The 19,257-nt window shown below is 40.4% G+C and overlaps 1 long non-coding RNA gene across 1 annotated transcript in view; it reads right to left on the bottom strand.

Annotated features, from left to right (window-relative positions):
* Nucleotides 1–18,654, bottom strand: part of LOC136553970 (uncharacterized) — a 31,991-nt gene extending 13,337 nt beyond the window's left edge. The window contains exon 1 of the long non-coding RNA XR_010783262.1: nt 18,582–18,654. This is a non-coding gene — a long non-coding RNA (uncharacterized lncRNA). The remainder of the gene's footprint in view (nt 1–18,581) is intronic.
* Between the last annotated feature and the right edge of the window lie 603 nt (nt 18,655–19,257).

Genomic DNA, 19,257 nt, shown 5'->3' on the forward strand with positions numbered 1-19,257 from the left:
TAACACAGACAAGTGGAAAAGATTTTTACAGATTCATAGCAAAGATGTTCATAAAAAGTCTTGGATCTAGACAACCTCCAGGTTTTCCAGCAGTGAGTGTAAGAAAAGAAAACCAATAGAATTAAAATGATGACAGAACCAAATCCAAAGACACTCTTTGCAGTCTGCACCAGGAATCACAAAGCCAGACTGCTGGCTATAATTTGTGGCTGTCACCTAAGGAGTCATATCCTTCACAGATATAACTCCTCAGTTAGAATCAAAAGGATCAAAAAAATTCTGTGCAGATAGGGACAAGAAATTATCTGTTCAAGATGACAGCAATCTGTAGAATACCTTTGTGATTGGATTTATGTCTACCTAAAATCACCCTGTGGTAAAGGAGATTGTGGCAAGAACTCTAAAAATTTCCAGCAATCCTCTAATAATGTACAGGTATTTGTTTAACCAAAAGAGAGTACATAGGAATATTTATACAAGACTGTTTCTAATAAGCTTTCAGCAGACTAGAGGTGAAGGGAAATCCCAAAAGAAATTGAAAGACAGGGCTTCCATGCAGATTCCACGTAGGTGAGCAATATGTTCTCCATGCTCCTAAAATTTATCAAGAGTAATTTTTCATCATACAAAGTAAAAATATGCAAAGTGCTGCTACCAGGACTAAGCTAGACCTATGATAAAAATTCTTGTGAGACTCCAAAACTCAGGGAGGTAGTCAGTCCACTGCAGTTTTAGGAGCAATAGCAGGTCACTAGGGTCACATAGTACTGAGAATACTCTTCAAAATGGGGTTCACCAGAACCAGTTTACTTAATATATGAATGAATGCAACAGCAAAATTTTTTGAAAAATGTCCCCTTTCTTTTCTGGTTGGAACTTCCACGTAGAAAATGTTATCATAACTAAGTACTTGCTCCTGGAACTAATTCAGTAAAGCTCTCTCTCAGGCAGGGACTCATTTATACTTAGATTATCCCAGTAATTCAGAAAAAGTGGAACAAAATAAGACCATACATTCTGTGCACAAAAACAGTGAGATCTGGCCTCAGTCCAGGTGGTGTTATATCCCATGTAGAAGTATGTGCATAAGTTAGGTGTAAACATTCATAAATATCCTTCAGTCTTCCCTTCAATAAGCTGACTCCATAGGTGTTTTCACTTAAACTGGGGAATTGCTATTTGGAATAACACTTCCAAGGATAATGTCCCAGTGAGAGGCAGAGGCATAGACTGATGATAAATTTTGCTTACACACAAATTAGTCTGTAAGTAAAGGAAAGGGCATTGCAGACAGGACTGGAAAGACTCTGAACTCTAGCTTGGTCTAGGGGGTCTCAGCCAACTTGGTAGCTACCTTTGAAGAAGACGAAACAAAAACGTGTAGTGATGTCCAGAATAATCAAATAATGATGCAAATGGGATATTTTGAATCAAACCTCCAAGTTGTTCAAATAAGTTTGTAAATTGCTCTGTTTCCCTGAGCATACTCTGTGTGAATAATGTCCTGCATTATGTGTCATGTGGGAAGACAAACCTCTGTAAAACATTCCAAAGTTTTATCGGAAGCTGAATCTGTTGTCTCATATTTTCCTCTTTTTACACGTGCACATACACAGAGTCATAATCCTTATTAGCAGAATCTGTGTGGATAATTCAGGGTAAACCTCACTGTTGTGTGTGTATGTGATTATGGGAGAGGAAGACACAAAAGGGGGAAATAATATCTCTGGGTGATTGCTCAATATTTTAATAATATGGAGACTGTAGTTTTCAAAACATTAATTTATTACTTATGAAAAAGAAAAATATGAAGAGAACTGTTACTTAATTATCTATTCTCTATTTTTAATAAGACATTTTAGAATTTTTAATTTCTTTTTTATGGTTTCAGAAGATTATTTCATTGATTTTCCTACTACTCACCTTTCTAACCTGTCTGCTTTTGTACAGCATGATGAGAAGTAATATCTGTCATAGCAGTGGGCACTGATTTCTGGATATTTGGTTATCCTCAGTGTGCATGTACAGTGTTCAAAACATGATGTTTTAAATATATAATACAGGTTTTTTTTAAAGATGAACATAGACTCCAAGACTGAAGGCAGCATGTCAGTGATATGGCACTGGAATTTTTTTAACCTATTCTTTCTGTAGGGATTCTAATTTTTGAGAGTAGAAAAAAAAAAGTTGTCTTTACTTTTCCATCACATTTAATTGACTTTTATAAACTGCAGGAGTCTTGCTCAAGATTTATAAACAAATACACCATTATGTTCCTCATTAGTTTGAAGAATACCTGGGTAAGTGGTAGCTGTCAGATATACAATAAGCGCCCCCCTCCTTTTTTGCTTATATAATAATCCCAGCATTCAAAAGACTAATCACTACACCCTGATCTACAAAGCATCTTATTTCCTTGTCAAATTTCTCTGCTGAGCTTAGCCATGCTTGTCAGCTTCCCAGATCCCCCTTTCAATAACGGGTTTATTCTTAGCATCTTGCCAAAATGCATTCCTTGGGGTAAACCATGGAAGAGTGAAGTTCTAATTTCTTTATCTCAGCCAAGAAGAGGTTTCTGCCTGTGCTCATGGGAAAGGTCACAGGCAATTTTGGTTGCAGTTTCTCTTGAAAGAAGGAAGTATGTACAGCTCATTGGGGGAGAGGAGAGGAGAGGAGAGGAGAGGAGAGGAGAGGAGAGGAGAGGAGAGGAGAGGAGAGGAGAGGAGAGGAGAGGAGAGGAGAGGAGAGGAGAGGAGAGGAGAGGAGAGGAGAGGAGAGGAGAGGAGAGGAGAAAGAATAAAAATTAAGAAGAAAAATGATAAGAAGAAAAGGAAAATAAAAAGAAAAAAGAAGAAATATAAATCCAGGGAAAAGAAGGAAGAGAACAGAAAATGAAAAAAATGAAAAAGGAAAAGGAAAAAAATAAAAAGGAAAAAAGGAAAAAATGAGAAAAGGAGAAAAGAAAAAATGAAAAAAAAAGAAAGAAAAGGAAAAAGGAGAAAAGGAGAAAAGGAAATGGAAAAAAAAGGAAAAGGAAAAGGAGCAATGAAATTGATGAAGGAGCTACATGAATTTCTATGTTAGCACAAATGGAAGCTATAGTTCCTACAGAGTGCCAAACTGAATTTCAAAGATAGGAGCTGCCCTGTCCTCTAACCCTTAGTCCTTCTGGTGCTTTTCTGGTCAAAGCTTAACTTCCCCATGTCTTCCCTGGGGAAGACCTCAGTGAACACTGACGTGCCCAGCTCACACCCAACACAAAGAAGAAGACTAGGCAGCTATACATAAATGGCCATGGTTTATCTGTTCTTTGGATATATGTGGCTTGCAGGTTCTGATGCAGCAAGAAGCACATGCCCCAGGTCTGTATCATCAGCAAGTCTAAACAAATCTACATTGCATGGAATGAGTATGTCCCTGTGGAGCAAGCACTGAAAGTGAGCATTTACTGATTTTCTAAGCATTGATTAAGTGAATTAGGGATGAATTGTTAGATCAACTAGTGAAAGTCTGTCTTGTCCTTCACTGTAAAGTCTAGTAAATTTATTGATTTCACATTTTTGTCTATTCTCTTATGATGTTTCATTCATACAAAACCACTCATTTATTATATGTTCATATATGCAGTAAATGACCCTGTAAAGAGAACAGCAATCAGAAGCAAAAGCTACAGCATTTCAATAGTGTTTCACCTCCTACTTGATGTCTGTCATGGTTTCACACAGTAACTGCTGCATCAGTTGAACAACCTGAAGCACAGCCCTTAGCAAGATAAGTCTAAGATACCTTCCTTCCCCACAAATACACTTGTGGTACTTCCCAAGCCCACACTTTTCAGACACATTGCAGCAAACACAGCGCAGGATCTCCCAACTCTGACATGAAAAATTTTATTTTCTCCAGGTGACAGATTTGAAAGACAAAGCATATTGTGCTGCTGTATTTTTCTCTGCTCTCCAAGCTTGACTTACACCTTAATTTTTTATACTAAATTCCTAAGCAGGTCCTGTATATTAGCTTACTAGATCAGAAACTATATTACTGACTTTCTCCACTGACAATAAAACAACCATTCTCCGCTTTAAACCCACCAAAGAAAAAGGAATTATTTTCAATAAACCAAATAATCCTGGATTAGATTGGATCAGAACTTTGCCATTTTACTCAGCATGATTTAAAATTATATTCACTGTATAACCAATTACCTACTTAAAAAATTAAGATGACAGGATTTTATAATCAGGGATTTGTGGTTTTCTCCATAAAAATTACCCTCAAAACTTGATATTCTATTCTTCAGTAAGATGAGTCTAGCTGTATAGAGATCAAAGTAAAAAAAAAAACAGGTTAATTCACAGTGTTTAGACTATGCATGTGTGGATAATGCTCCTAGCTGCCAATCCATTTTAAAAGGAGGAGACAAGACAAAAAGACTGCTTCACTGCTGTTGAGGTTGGACAAAAGAGTGGTACAGAGACAGAACAGCTCCTTCACAGCTAAAGACCATTCTCAATTCTCCCTCTCTCTCATTCTTATCTCCCTCTCAGGTTACTGCATTTTCTGTTCCACTCATGCCATTGCAGTAGTGCTGAGGACAAGTGAGATAATGCTTGGCCCAAATCCAGGCAATCATTTTGGAGTAATTAGTTTAGGTACTGCACACCCAGCCCATACATTTTTATTTTTTCAGGTAGGTATCAAGTTGCTCATATTACCTGATTACCTGCCTGCATGTAGATGGCCAGCCCCAAGATGCAGGTAAAGCTCGTCCCCAGGTAGCAAGTGAAGGTTTAATTGAATGCATCAGTTTGTTCTGGGAAATTTGGCTCTGCTGCAACCACTTATTTTTCCTCATGCTGCTGCATGCAATCTCCTTTTTGCAGCTCAGTTCTTTTGGAACTTTTAGCTCGAGAACATAGTCTGTGTTGTGATGACCTTGGAGCTGCTGTTAATTCTCACATTGTATTTTTTTGTTCCTCCATTTATTTGGAGAGCTGGGAAAGAGCAGTGTATGTTTTTCGGGCTGGGCAATTTTTTGTCCAAGAAACCCTGGGCTCAAGCAGCTGGGTGTACACTTTTCAGGTGGATGTGAGGGTTTTTATAGGTACACAAACTGCACATCCCATGTCTTCCCACTGCTTTCATGGAAATTCAGCAGTTATGGGTCAGAAACACACATTCAGTTCACACATGAGAAATGCTGCATAGAGACAGAGGATGACTGACATTGGCATGCACTGATGGCCTCCTTGCTTGGGCAACATTTTTGCACCTTTTATTCTTTCCCTGTCCCATCCGCTGATTCCTGATCAACCCTTTGCCATGCCTCCCCATGCACCCCTCTAGCCCAGGGTCTCTTTTGACCCAAACTCCTTTCCTGAGTGTACCTTGAGCAGCAGCAATGTCTTGCCCATGGCTCTTTGCCTACACACCTGCTCCCTGACCATGGATACCCTTCAAAGGCCAGGGAAGAGCTATGTCTCCAACTTGTTCTCACCTCTTTGCTACAAATGTGAGAGGGTGCAGCTTTAGGCCAGCTGTGAAGGTAGCCTTGGGCTATAGATATATTTCCAACAGGAATTGGTGTGAGGTTGCTAACAGCTTCACAAAGACAAGAAAAGAGCTAAAGAACTGTTGGATGCTAAAGGCTTCCAGCCAATACTAGCCTGGATCAGATACAGATTGGCAGCCTTGAGGTGCATGGCTCCAATTTCCCATTACCAATTCCCCTGAGCTGCTCAGGCTCCCATGGTGAAAGCTCTAATTTAGGAGAGATCTTGTAGGTCTGCCTTGTTTTTTTCCTCTCTGCTTTGTTTCCAATTTTTAGCAGCAAGTCCATGAAGCCTTGCAGCCAGATGCCCACTGGCTCTCAGGTGAATGTAAGCAGGCATCCTGAGAATAGTTCAGCTCAAGACCCAAAGATGCAGTCACTATTTAAATTCCTGGAAATCAGAGCAAATAACAGTATTCCAGATGCATTTCACCTGGCTGATTAGCTTTGCAATCAGCGCATGAAAGAATTTGAACTCGGCAGCTACTCACAACTCCGACTAGCATAACCCAGGCCATGGGAATAAAACAGTGGAAAGACAATTACATTCCTTTATACAACTGATTGCAAAGAAAACCGTCAAATATATTTTCAGTTAGAATTTGATTAAAATATGGGCAAAGAGACTAAAGCTATTCTTGCAAGAAAAGGTAACTATGTGCATACAATACTGTTCAAGAGGCATGTTGATAATTCGGTATTACTTGATTTCTTTAGAAGAAGGCCAGGTTCTGAGCTGGCATTAACAGACTATTTCCTTCAGAGTTGGCAGAGCTGTGATGATTGCAACAGCTGAAAATCTTGCTCTGCTCTGCATCAGTGCTGTTATAATTACTGTTTTCATCCAGTAAAACTAAGTAGATCAACATGGTCACGGCTGGCTCCAGTTTTTCAGCAGCATATCAGAAACTGGATGCCACTCTCCTGTGGACGAGGGTCTAGGAACAGGCTCCTTCTGACAGTGGAGACAGTAGGAGAAGAAAGGCATGTTTAAAGTGGAGAGATGGGGGGGGGATCTGCTCTTCCTGCTGCCCTTGCAACAACCAAGGGAATAAAAGGGAAGGAGCATGGCTGCTTCCAAAGAAACTGCACAGTCCTCATGGCCAGCAGTACCTGCACCCAAATCGTTGCCCTGTGCCAGCCCCAGGCAGGCAGGTCCCAGGGGAGCTTGTGTGGGCCCAGGCAGCCCCTCCAAGACATCATACCCCTACCTATGGACCAGCACCAGCTGGATGAGCACACTGGGAAAACATTAACATCATAGAGGTGCCTTCACCCCATGTTGGGTGTTCTGGGCTCTCTTTATAACTGAGGCAAAATGGTGAAGCAGGTTCCTGGTATTGCATGCAAGGCCTCAATTTTGCTACTTTTTTCTAGAAAAACGAATGCTGATGGTTTCTCTATTCCTTTGTCTCCTTTCTGAGCTCTTTCAGTTTTCTTAAGAATCCATACAAATGCATTTGGTAGATGCCTTTTCTGGCAAAATCTTAGAAAAGTAAATAATACATTTACTTATTTTTCAGATAATAGTGCTATATCTGAAGCACAACTAAGAAACATCAGGATGAGTGCATGGGCCAATAAAGAAATCTAGAAAAGCTCAAAAAATGATGAAGTGTGAATCACCTTGCCCTCTATGGCATGATAGCAAGTTAAATTAGTTAACAAGGTAAGACAAGGATGTGTAGTTTAAAAAAGATAGAATTAGCAGTGAATAATCCAAGTTTTGTCACTGATGCTAAGAAAAACAGCAATATTATATTTTTTTTCTCACCAAAACCAGTATTAGCTTTAGGGAAAACATATTTCTTGACAAATAATCTGAATACAGTAGTATTATCTAGATGCTATTTTGGATACTTATGACATTAATATTAATGGCACAGGGGTGGCATTAATAATTGCAAGCAGTTTTCAACTGCTTAGAAGGATATAGTATCATGACTGAATTTGGTTTTGTAGCAAGTTTGACAGTCCAGAACACTATATTGCATATATTTTACTTTTTTGCTAACCTACTATTCTATGGAGAGATGAGAAAGGGATGTAAAAATCATCAGACAGAAGGTCTGACAAACCATTCATCTTGACACCCTGTAAAGATAATTCTCAGCCATGTAAGATGGATATTGAAGAGGTTCTAGCAGATAAACAGACTGACAATAAAAGTCTCTAGAGAAACATTGACTTCCCACCATTTCTAAAAAAAGAACAGATTACAGAGAGCAACTGGTTACACAGGTGGACCATCTTCAGCACACTATTTCAATCTCACTGTTGCCCCTGAAAAGAATGAATTCTGTTATTCCCGAATAAGGGAAGTCATAGACAAATGTAGGTTTGGTCAGGAAAGCACTAAATAAAACCAAAATTTTGTGTTTTAAAACCAGACACAAGAATAGATTAGAAGTTTTCCTGTTGGCTGAAAATGTTCAGAATACATTTGAAAGAGAAAAGAACTGTGAATAGACAAGCACACTCTGAGGCAGTGTTAATCACTGATATCTTCATGGCAGCCTGGACTGAAGCTGCCCCTCAGACCTGGAGAGGAAAATGTTGTGCAGCATTAGGAACTGTATGAATGAAAAATTGTCACCTTGCGAGTTACAGTTCTTTCTGTATGTTTTTCATTTGCTGGAAAAAAAGAACCTCACAGTTACTTGCTTATGGTCCATATTTTGAAAATGGGATAGGGAAAGGTCATCTCTCACCTTCTGTCCATTTGCTGTGTAAAAGCAAAAGCAGCAGATTCACAATGCATTATCTACTGTACTCCTGTCTCCACTCACTCATCAGCATCCACATCCCGTATAGCTTATGCAGGGTATATGAAGAGACTCCCTTTAAGCCCAATTTTAGCATGTAATCTACCCATATTTTAAAAATGGATCGTTCTTTTTTTCATCTGAGTATATGCTGTAGGGAGGTTTTGGCCACTTTTCAGTTTCTGTTCAGTTTTTTAAAATCTGGAATTAATTAGCAAACCTGGGAAAAAGCAAAATTAGGATGCTTTGGAGCTAACTCAGTCATCAGTTTGACAACGAAGCAGTGCCTGCTCCGACAACTTCCTACGCCTTCTGTCCTAAATACTTTCTCCACTGCATTTTCTTCAAGGAAGTCATCTCATTTCATCAGTCCAATATAAACATGACTCCTCTCCTCCTTCTTAGGTCAGAGGGAAGTATTTAATGTGCTGGAACTTACCACCACTAATTACTTTATTCTTGACAGCAAAAATTTTGACAGCAGAGCGAAATGGAGGAATCTTGTGCATGTTCGGAGTCATTAAATGCGTACCCGGGCACCTTCATATCTACAATTACCAATTAAGAAAATCCTGGCAGAGTGCAGAGGAAGCTTGCAATCCAATTCTGTAAATATTCATCCACGTGGGAAGGGCTGCACAGCTGAGTGGCCTCAGTGAGTTTACTGCCAATACCCATGTGCATAAAAAGTTCCCTACGTGCTTAAGCGCTTGCATGAATCCTAATCTTTGCCTGTGCTGTTTATAAGTGTCTGATATGAGGCATTTCATCACTTGTCAGATTTTTTGTAAATTATCCTAAGTTTTCATTATTCCAGTAGTTTCCATGTTTACATGTAGACACAGCAGATAGGTCATGGTATTTGACTTTGCACTTCTTTTTTAATTAGTTTTGCTGACCAGGGACCCACTGTTGTTGAAACAGATGTTGCAGCCCAATAATAGCTCTCAGCTGCCAAGAGCAAACTGTGGAACTCAGCCCTTGCCATGCAGAACAAATGAGTGCAATAAGGGGCCCATGAGCTCCAGATAACAGAAACACTCCACAACATATGTGTTTACCAGCTCTGTCTCAAGGCACATAAAATTAAGCATACACAGGCACATAACATATTTCTCTTTCTCATTTAAAATATAACAAATGAGGAATTATTTCTCCAAAATATAGATAATGCCACAGAATAAACACATTCTTTTTGTTCCTTTGTCTTGCATATTTTTTTACTTTAATCTCAATTTGGCTTTGAGTCACATGCAGCACAATCAGACAGGCCCTTCCAGACTTGAGAAGATCGAGCAAAACTCAACCTGAGGACTCAAATCAAGCTTCCAACCAGTCAGACAGGCACAAAAGAAAACTATAACACTTGCTCTCAGAAATAAACTATAACACTTGCTCTGTGGCAAAAATTAATTAGCTACCCTATAAACACACTGGCTTTTCTTTAGAAGGACTGAGGTAATCAGCCAAAGTGATGATGATCCTAAATCGATATCCTCTCCTCTATGATAACCAGACTCTCTTTTTTCTGTCTTACATATTAAATTATTATTGCCTAGCCCAGTGTTTCTTTGTAACCTGCCTAAGTCCTTCATGCTTCATGTGTCTTTCACCTAAGAGTTAATCAGTACTATTAGTTCTTCTTCTGTATAACTCATTTCATAACATTAATATTACATAGATCAGGCACAGTGTTGATCTCTGGACATGTCTTTGTACCTGTTTGTCCTTCAACAAGAGAATTAGTATCTTTCTTAGGTTGAATGGCTGAATGGTATATTAATTCATTCTTAGACATATTGCTATTGTAGAAAAAATGCATTTCTGTAAAGATTTCTAGCCCATCTGCAAAAGTAGGAATGTCAGTAGGCATGGCTATTTAACAACAGGAGAAAGCAGCCTTGAAAAAAATGATGCTTAGGCAGTGCTGGTGGAGAGAAAATTAGGCAACAGCTTATGGTGTAACATGGTGTAAAATTCCAAAACAAACCAAGAACCCATAATTCACATAGTTACAAAAATCTCATCCACACAAAGTCTCAGGTAAGGTCCAACTTAGGAAATTGTTCATTTTTTGGTATTTTATTTTATTTTGAATGTCACTGTAATTCATTCCAAAAATTTTCTGGGATCTCAGCATTATTATTTAAAACTATCAGAAGTGTTTAAAGCAGGATGAAGAAAGGCCACCCAACAAAGACCCAGCTAAAGGGATAAATCCATCTTCCCATCCTCTCTCCCCAACTCATCCCTTGTGCCCATGCAACCACAGCTTGACTGGCTGCTTACAAAGGATTTAGTCAGACCAGCAGCCTACCCTGGCTCACCCAAAGTCTCTGAGGACAGCATGAAAGGGGCGCCAGCACAGGCAGCCAAAGGAACCATTCATGGGGACACCTTTCTCTGCCAGGGTGTCCTTGGTGCTCAGCAGTGACAGGAACAAGCTGATGAGAACTCAACTGAATGAGGAGTCTGCTGCTTTCTTACATCCTCTGCAGTTGAAACAAGGTGGCATCAATATTTGTATATCCACTAGATCTGTGAGATCCTGCTTTCAATGACCATTTTTGGGCACAGTAAAAACAGTATGAAAAGAGAAGGATTTATAAAAAATACTGGCTCAGGAACCTTTCTCTAACATATATACAATAGATAATTCTGTCTAGTAAACCAAGTACCTTGTAAATTAAAAAGCTTGTTCAGTCCTGGTCTGAACAAAGCGCAATTGACCACGTAGACCAGAAGTCACACCCTTTCTGCTTCTCTTGACAAACACAGTTTTCCCCGCTCACAGTGACTAGCAATGCTGCTCCAAAGATCATTTCTCAGCCTCACTGTTTTGGTCATGTTTCAGTTGTCTCTCTTTGCCTCTCTGCCTCATCAAACAAGCTAGCAGGCTTCATTTCACACCCACTTGTCTTGGAGTCAGCACGGAGAGCTCAACTCTCCCCTAATCCCTCTGTTTTGAATTTTTTCATTTGTAAGCAACCACTGTGTGACTCCTGACATTGGGAAGAGTTTGCTCTAAACATCCACAAAGTCATTTGGTTTCAGACCTTTTCTTAAAACTCCTTTGTCCTTGTGCTTATGACAGAAACCAGTGAGACTTCTGATGGTCTGAGACCTCTGCTCAACCCCAGACGTGCCACCATTTGTACTCCCTCTGCAGTGCCTCTATCCTGTGGTCCTTAGAACTTGATACCACAGTCTTACATTGGTGACTAAGACTTAAGTTTTTGACAAAGCTAACCAAGGGTGCTCCTGCTTTTCCCCAGACTTAAGCAGGAATGAGCTCCAGATCAGTAAAACAATGTAGTCTAGTTTGTAGTAGCTTCCCAGGCAGAAGGTGCCTATGGATCTCTACAAGCCAGATCTCTTTTAGCTAGTCCTATCTTCAGCTCCCAAAGCACGATGCATTCTCTTCAGAGGACAATGGCACTTAGACAAAATTTTGAGACATTGGCATGGAAACAATCCCCACTCCATATTGTAAAATGGAAAGCTTTGAAATTAACTGTGGAACTTTCCACTCATGCAACAATTTTCTCCACTGTTCTACAAAAAGGAGGAAACTCCTTTTGCTTGGGAATGACTGCATACACACATCCCCTGAAAGAAAAAGATTTAGAGGAAGAAAGAAAAAAGAAGGAAGAAAGGAAGAAGGAGGAGAGAGGAAAGGAGGTAAAGAAAAGAAAAGAGAAATTAAGAGTATCCTGCATATATCTGAATGGCAAGAAAGCATTTGGATCATGTCTATAGCAGAGAGAATAAGGATCACATATCCAGAGACACAGAAACATTACTCTTAAGACAGAAAATATGATTCATTTTTCTATCCTAAAAGGAAAGATATCATTTGGCCTTCCTGCCAGCAAAGTAGACAAACCGTATTGCAGACATGTAGGTAGCAAAACAGTTTTGTCTTCCACTTTTATTTTGTTGATGGTTGCTGAGCATGTGTGGAGCTGGGTCCTGGAACATTGAAGCAGATTCGCTACAGGCTCCTGGAGTGGGCAAGCAGAGAGAGATCAGCATTGCATGCCAAGGTCGAGTGTTGGACTGTCATGCAGAGTAGTTTAACACTGTAATCTTAGTCTACCAGTAATTGGCCTACTGCTGGGGAAGTTTGACACAGATACCTGACTCTGCAGGCACATTTCTTCAGTTTAAAAAGCAGTAAAGGATGTCACAGGGTACATAATGCAGCAATATGGGAATAGGAATCAGTGTAAAACATGAGTGCAATAAATACTCATTTTTGCTTTTCTCTATCTAACATACAGAGCTGCAGCAGCTTTTAAAGGTATGTAACTTGTTTCTGCATATGTGGGCTTTTAAGTGCAATATGTGCTCTTTATGTACATGCATTGAACAATTAAAAATCCATGTATTCTTGTGCGTCTTGCCTATTAAAAATGGATTAAAAATGAACTCAGCTTTCCTGCTTTGAGTGTAAGACAGTAACTAACTGAAGGCAATTATGAAGAATTCTCCTTTACTGGCAAACTATTCCCTTAATGTCTTCCTTGAGACTTTTGCTTTTTGGAGAGTCTTTTTTTTCCTGCTTGTGGAGCATCTGGAGGAGGTCAGCCCAGGAGCCAGATTTCAGCCTGGAGAGTAGCACAAGGCTGTTACAGGAAAGCAGTTTCCCTGTTCCTCAGAGAATTGTCTACATTCTTTTCTGCTACAGCTAGGTGTGCAGTCAGGCCTTTTTATCATTCTTCCCTAGCACTGTATTACAGAACTTCTGAATTTTTGTATTTTGAAATCTATCCTGTTGCCCTGGTGCTGTTCCATTCCCAGTTGCTGGCATCCACGAACACATGTAATAAAACCCAGGAGATATTTTCAAGGACACTTGTTTTTCTTCCCTGAACTGCGCTCACAATTGTAAAACCTTCCTTTTCCCTCCTGGCTCTGCCATGGTTTCACAATACATAAGGAAAACAGTGATTTAAAAGCATCTTTTCATTCCAGCATTTTCTCTGCCCTGCATGCCACGGCCAGCCAGAAAAAAAGCCAAAATTCCGAGTTTTTCCACCAGAAGCAAGCTCCAAGACCACTCTTAATTGCAGAGAAGGATTGAGCAGAAAGAAGCCAACATTTCAACTAGAGGTAAAATCCCTCAGTTAGGTTAGAGGGGCATTTTCTGCAGAAATTTTGGTGAAGGTTGTATTTTAGGAATAGTAACAAGGAAATGAAATGTATCATCAAAAATAAGGTGGCAAAGGATCTTGCACTTGGGTCCCAACAATCCCAGGCAGACCTACAGACTAGAGTCTGGAAAAAAACCTTGGGGTGCTGGTTGACAGTGGTTGAACATGAGCCAGCAGTGTGCCTGGGGGGCCAAGAAGGTCGATGGCATCCCAGCCTGTATCAACAATAGTGTGGCCAGCAGGAGCAGGGCAGTCATTGTCCCTCTGTACTTGGCACTGGTGAGGCTGCACCTCAAGTACTGCATCCAGTTTTGGGCCCCTCAAAACAGGAAGAAATCGAGGTGCTGGAGCATGTCAGAGGACAACACAGCTGGAGAAGGGTCTGGAGAGTAAGTCTTATAAGGAGAGTCTGAGTGAGCTGGAGTTGTTTGGCTTGGAGGAAAGGAGGTTCAGGGGAGACCTTATCGCTCACTACAGCTGCCTGAAAGGAGGGGGTAGCCAGGTGGGGTGTTGGCCTCTTCTCCCAGGGAACAAGTGAAGGGATGAGAAGAAATGGCCTCAAGCTGCATGAGGAGAGGCTCAGGTTGGACTTCAGAAACAGCTGCTTCACTGAAAGGGTAATTAAGCATTGGAATAGGCTGTCCTGAGAGATTGTGGAGTCGCCATCTCTGAAAGTGTTCTAGAAAGACTGGATGTGATGTGGTTTAGTTGAGATGGTGGTTCTTAGTCAAAGGTTGTGTTCAGTGATCTTGGAGGTCTTTTCCAGCCTCAAAGATGCTATAATTCTATCCTATTCTAAGAAAATTCGGTAGGATTTCCACCCACCTCCACCCCCCTCCTCCAGTGCCCATCAGGTAAATGTTTTTATAAATCAGCTATTTTTTCTTATTAGAAGTAACTTGATCTATAGAACATGTAGGCCTGGGGCAACACAGAATTGCAAGTTGATAGTTGAAAGCAAGGGAAAAGAGAGAATCAAGGGCAAGATGAGGAAAGTAGATAGGATGCCAACAGTTTATGTGGTATGCCTGGTGGAAGCCAATGGGTCTTTCAACATTTATCTAAACCATTTTTATTGGATTTTTGAATTAAATTAAACAAGCCATGTTTTGTTTTGGGGAAGGCACACTGATCTCACTGTCTCCATCAGACCAGCAGAATTAATCATAATTAAAATTTAAATATGAGAGATAGTCTCATATTAATTCTTGGAGAAATGATGTGCAGTTTTCCCTTCTGAAAACAGAAGTGTTGTACCCATGTCTTTTGATAAGTTTTTGTTGCACAGAAACACAGCATAGCAAAGGGACTTCTTTTTTCTCTTCTACAGATCTCCCACAAGAGCCTGTCCAGCAGAACCACAGCCATGACCTTGCATTTTGGTTGTGCTGTTATGTCCACAGAGGGAGAGCCATGCTCAGGTATTGCCTTGCCCAGGCACACTACATGGGGAATAATGACATTAATCAATACTGCCATCCAGGAAAGAGCTGAGAATAAAATATGACAAGAGGGTCCAAAGCTCACCCAAGAGGAGGTTTCAGTGTGCTGTCTGCTGCCCTGGGCTGCCCTCTGAAGGCTGAAGCTAAATCCACAGCCCTGGATGAAAAGCATTGGTCTGGCCCCGAGCACATTGCTTGGAATGAAACTCCAAAGTTTTGCTGCTGGGGAACACTGAAAAAACAAAACTAGGAGAGTGTAATTTGCAAAGATTTTCAAGGTAAAAAAAGATAGCCTGAGGGGGGCTGTATGTGGGGCAGCTGCTCCCTGTACCCACACAAACAAAAACCCTCCAACTCCAAAGAAAAGTGAAATATCAAAAACTGTTTGCCTGATATACACTTTTAAAAAATTTATTGTAGACATTGTGAAAACAAAGATTATATTAAAGAAAATGTTGGCTCTTAATTAGTAAGTTAAAGTGCACCATTCTACTTCTTGTCAGCTTGAGGCTAAGAACAAGTTGGCTCTTTATAAGAAAATCTGACTCGTACTGCCCTGACGCTGTCCTTCCCTATGAGTCCATTGCTGAGGAATATCAACTGTCCACTCCACAGCAGGTACAGGCCTCTTGGCTCCTACCGACCTGAACACATCTATAGCAAGGCTTTGTATATACTTACCGTGTTTACTCTTCATATTCATTCATAGTTTTCTTCATTCATGTTTCTCCTTATTCACATTTGCAAAAATAAAACATTTCAGCAACAGTTTGCTCATCATGAGGAAGGGAAACAAAAGCACATATGTTTCAGCAGATATCACACTGGCTTATCCTCAGCCCACATTGCTGACCAGCTATTCCACACTATTAGAAACATGATTGAAACCATTAGTCCTATTTTAATGAACTCCATGTGTAACTTGAGTTTTTTCTCCTAGAAAAAATGTCTATCATATAATCATACACAACATAATTGAGATAAATCCCAGTTTGGGCAATATCTCAAATTGTTGGTTTAAGAGAATCCTTTCTTAAAAGACATTTGTGAAAAATAAATACAATTACATATACATTATTGGTTCTGCTTATTGCTTCCAGTAGGCATTAGGAAACACATGTGCATTTGTGTTCATTTCTGCAATGATGCTCACAGCTACAGTGAATTATGGCATATTACAGCCTCAAGTGTACTCTGAACCCAACTGCTTTCTCAGCCTGATTTCCTAAGGAAATGAGTCTTATATCAACATGAGATACTTCAATAACTTCTGAGCCCTTTGCCCTACATCAGCTAAATTTGACAAAGGTGATAGAGATCTCAGAGGTAGCAAAGCTCCTGTTGTGGGAAAACAGGTGGCAAGCTAAAAGGAAAATCTATTAATACCCTCATACTGGGTATGCTGAAGCATGACTTTGCTCCATATTGAACTTCAGAGCATCCACAAAGAGAGCCCAAATCCTGCATTAAGCACCCAGTCTATTAGAAAGCCCATCTTGAGTTTTGCGAACTACCTGCTTTTGTTAAAAAATAAACTATGAACTATCTTCTGGTGTGTTCTGTAACAAAGCCCTTTTTTCCTCCATTAATTTATCTGCCAAAATAAGATTTCTACAGTTTATGTGTACCTCTTTTGCACAGCCTATAGGATTAAACTAGTGATTCTGTTTCTGCACTATGTAGATGAAACTAAGGTGCAGAGAAGTTATAAATGTGTTCCCTTGATGTTTCTAATATTTGACACAGAAACTGGATCACAAGCCAGCGATGTGTCTTCTGTCGAGTACAAGAATTTAATCCTCTACGCTTAAAAAAAATGATGCAGAAAAAATAAACCTTTAGAAAAGCCTCAAATATTTCTGGATTGAAAAAAAGTTTCCTATTAGCATTTGTCCATGTGGATGCAATTTTACTTCCTCTCCAGTCCCATCAACTCTGATACCAACCCACTACACAAAACAAAACAGTTTGAGGTAGATTTTATCTATACTTTCAAATGAAGGGTCTAGCTATTCACTGGTGAACACTACAGGTGAACTAAACCTTCTTGTTTTAACCCTAAAAAACACTACAGTCTATGGTACTGCCTGAGGCTGACAGGTTCTTCCCCATCTAAATCCCAAGGCAGAGGAATTTTGATCAGAGGAACAATATTGCAGCTGGTGTGTAGGAAACACAAAACAGGATCCTGCATATTCTCTGTCCACTGTTATTTTGTGGACCAGTATGGGGTACTAACATGCCTATCAACAAAAGTATGTTATAAACAGCAGTTACAAGTCATGGAGCCTATATGACAACATGAAGCCTGGTGGAACTTGAAGTAAGACTCTTTTTCATGGAGTATACACCTTAATCTGAATGTCTAAATCAAACAAGCTTGAATTTCTCTGTTTTCAGTAGGATATTCTTTTTTCCCTCCTGTTACAGAAATAAATAACTTTGCAAAAGGAAACTATCTATCTGTAGATATCAGTCTTTACTGACAGCTGAGGAGGGAGACATGCCTGTAACTGTCTCTTAGTAGCCTACAGGTATCGTGTTTGACATGTGAGGGCACAAATGAGTTCAGCCGCACATAAAACTTCTCCCTTAGTTAAGGTGCAATGTTCATTGAGAAAGAAGCAGTCTGACCAAAGCTGTGCACTTGTCCGCTGAGTATCGACCTTAAGAACTTGAAAAAATATTTCACCAGCAGTAGATAATCTGTCAGAAGATATTTATAATTCAGTATTTAACCTATTTTTTAAATTACCATGACTTGAATTGCATTAACTCAAACTGAGATGAGGCCCAGATGCCAGGCACTGTACAAACACCTAATAAGAAACTGTGGCTGCTTTAACTCACACACATCCTGATCCTGCAAATGTTTAGGACTGTGTTTAACTTAACTACTGTCAGTATTAATGGAGTTGCTCAGAGAACTAAAGGTAAAGAAAAGAGACCAACAAGAGCCAGAGATTTAGAGACTGAAGTGTTTAGGTGTCTAATTCCCAATGGTCTCAAGATGTTAATGTGCATCTGGTCTTATACAACTTACTGACTTTAACAATTTTAAACAGACTCAAAGTAGGTGAACACATTCACATCCTTGTCTTCCATACCACTGAAAAGCTATTTCCAAAATAGCTCTTTTAAAATGTCTCTACATTAGCTTATATGTTCATTTTTTAACTGAAACACCAAAAATATCTGAATTGCACTTAGGTGCAATTTTCTTCAGTTTCTTTGAGGACATGGTGCAGTCATATCCCTAATGCCATTTACTCAGCCTTGTCTTGAGATCTGTTGGTTACTCATCAAGTGAGTGAAATGCTGCTCTGTTCTACTGTGCTTATCATTACCCAAAGGAAATACCTTTGTTGCACTGAGGCATCAGGCAGGAGAGAGGCTCTCCCTTGCTACAGCCACTGCCCATAGCAGTATTTCAAAGATCGCTGTTGATTAAGAGAGAGGAGACTTTTCTTTCTCTTTCTGTTCTCCAATTCTCATTCCCCCCTCTCCCTTCTGGTGAGGCTGCAGGCTGAAGTCCCCCTGCTAGCCACATTCCCCCCTGTTTGCTTCCTCTCTTCTCTCACTTTTTAAAAAATAGAGTTTTCTTTCAAGTCCTCTACAGTTACAGTATTTTGGCCATCAAAGTCCCCTCCCAGCCATTTTCATTTACCTTGTGACTCTGACCCTTTGTAAGGCTGAGGATTTTCAGAGTAAACCGATCCCTGAGGTCCCCAAGGATGTTATTCTCATTTATTCACTCAGCCCTTTGAATGGAGCAGCCTGGGGTTGGCAGCGGTTCAGCAGCCCTGCATTCAGAGAGCACACAATCGTTTTTCTTTCAGGGGCCTTTCAAAATAAGGCCCAAGGTTTGCCGAGAAGCTTGAAGGTCTGTCAGTCATGCAGCAAGGTACATTTCACTCCCAGCCACCACTGAAAATGAAGAGCAGAGAAGGGATAAGAGCAAGAAGCCCACAGTGAATCAAAAGGAGGATCCCTCAGATTATATCTTCCTTGCCAGTGTGGCATGCTCTGGGGACATCTGTGTCTGCTGCCACTGAGCCCCCCACCAACCTGGCAAGGGCCCTGAGCCCCAGGAGCAGGGCAGAGCGTGGCCCCTACAGGAACAGCTGTACAATGGGCACCCCCTTTCTCCAGGTGCTCTGTGGGCTGAGGGAACACCTCCAGTGCCATCTGTGCATCCACTGGCGGTCATTACCTCTGACAGCTGGCCCTCCTTTTCGGGAGGGAAAAGGCCCCATCTTTGCATTTTCATTGCAAAATGTTTGGGAATTGTCCCCTGGGACTGATAAGACAGAGACACGTCTGTGAGTGTCCCAGAGGGAGGG

This window comes from Molothrus aeneus, chromosome 3 (genome assembly GCF_037042795.1).
Source record: "Molothrus aeneus isolate 106 chromosome 3, BPBGC_Maene_1.0, whole genome shotgun sequence".
In the NCBI taxonomy this organism is placed as follows: domain Eukaryota; kingdom Metazoa; phylum Chordata; class Aves; order Passeriformes; family Icteridae; genus Molothrus; species Molothrus aeneus.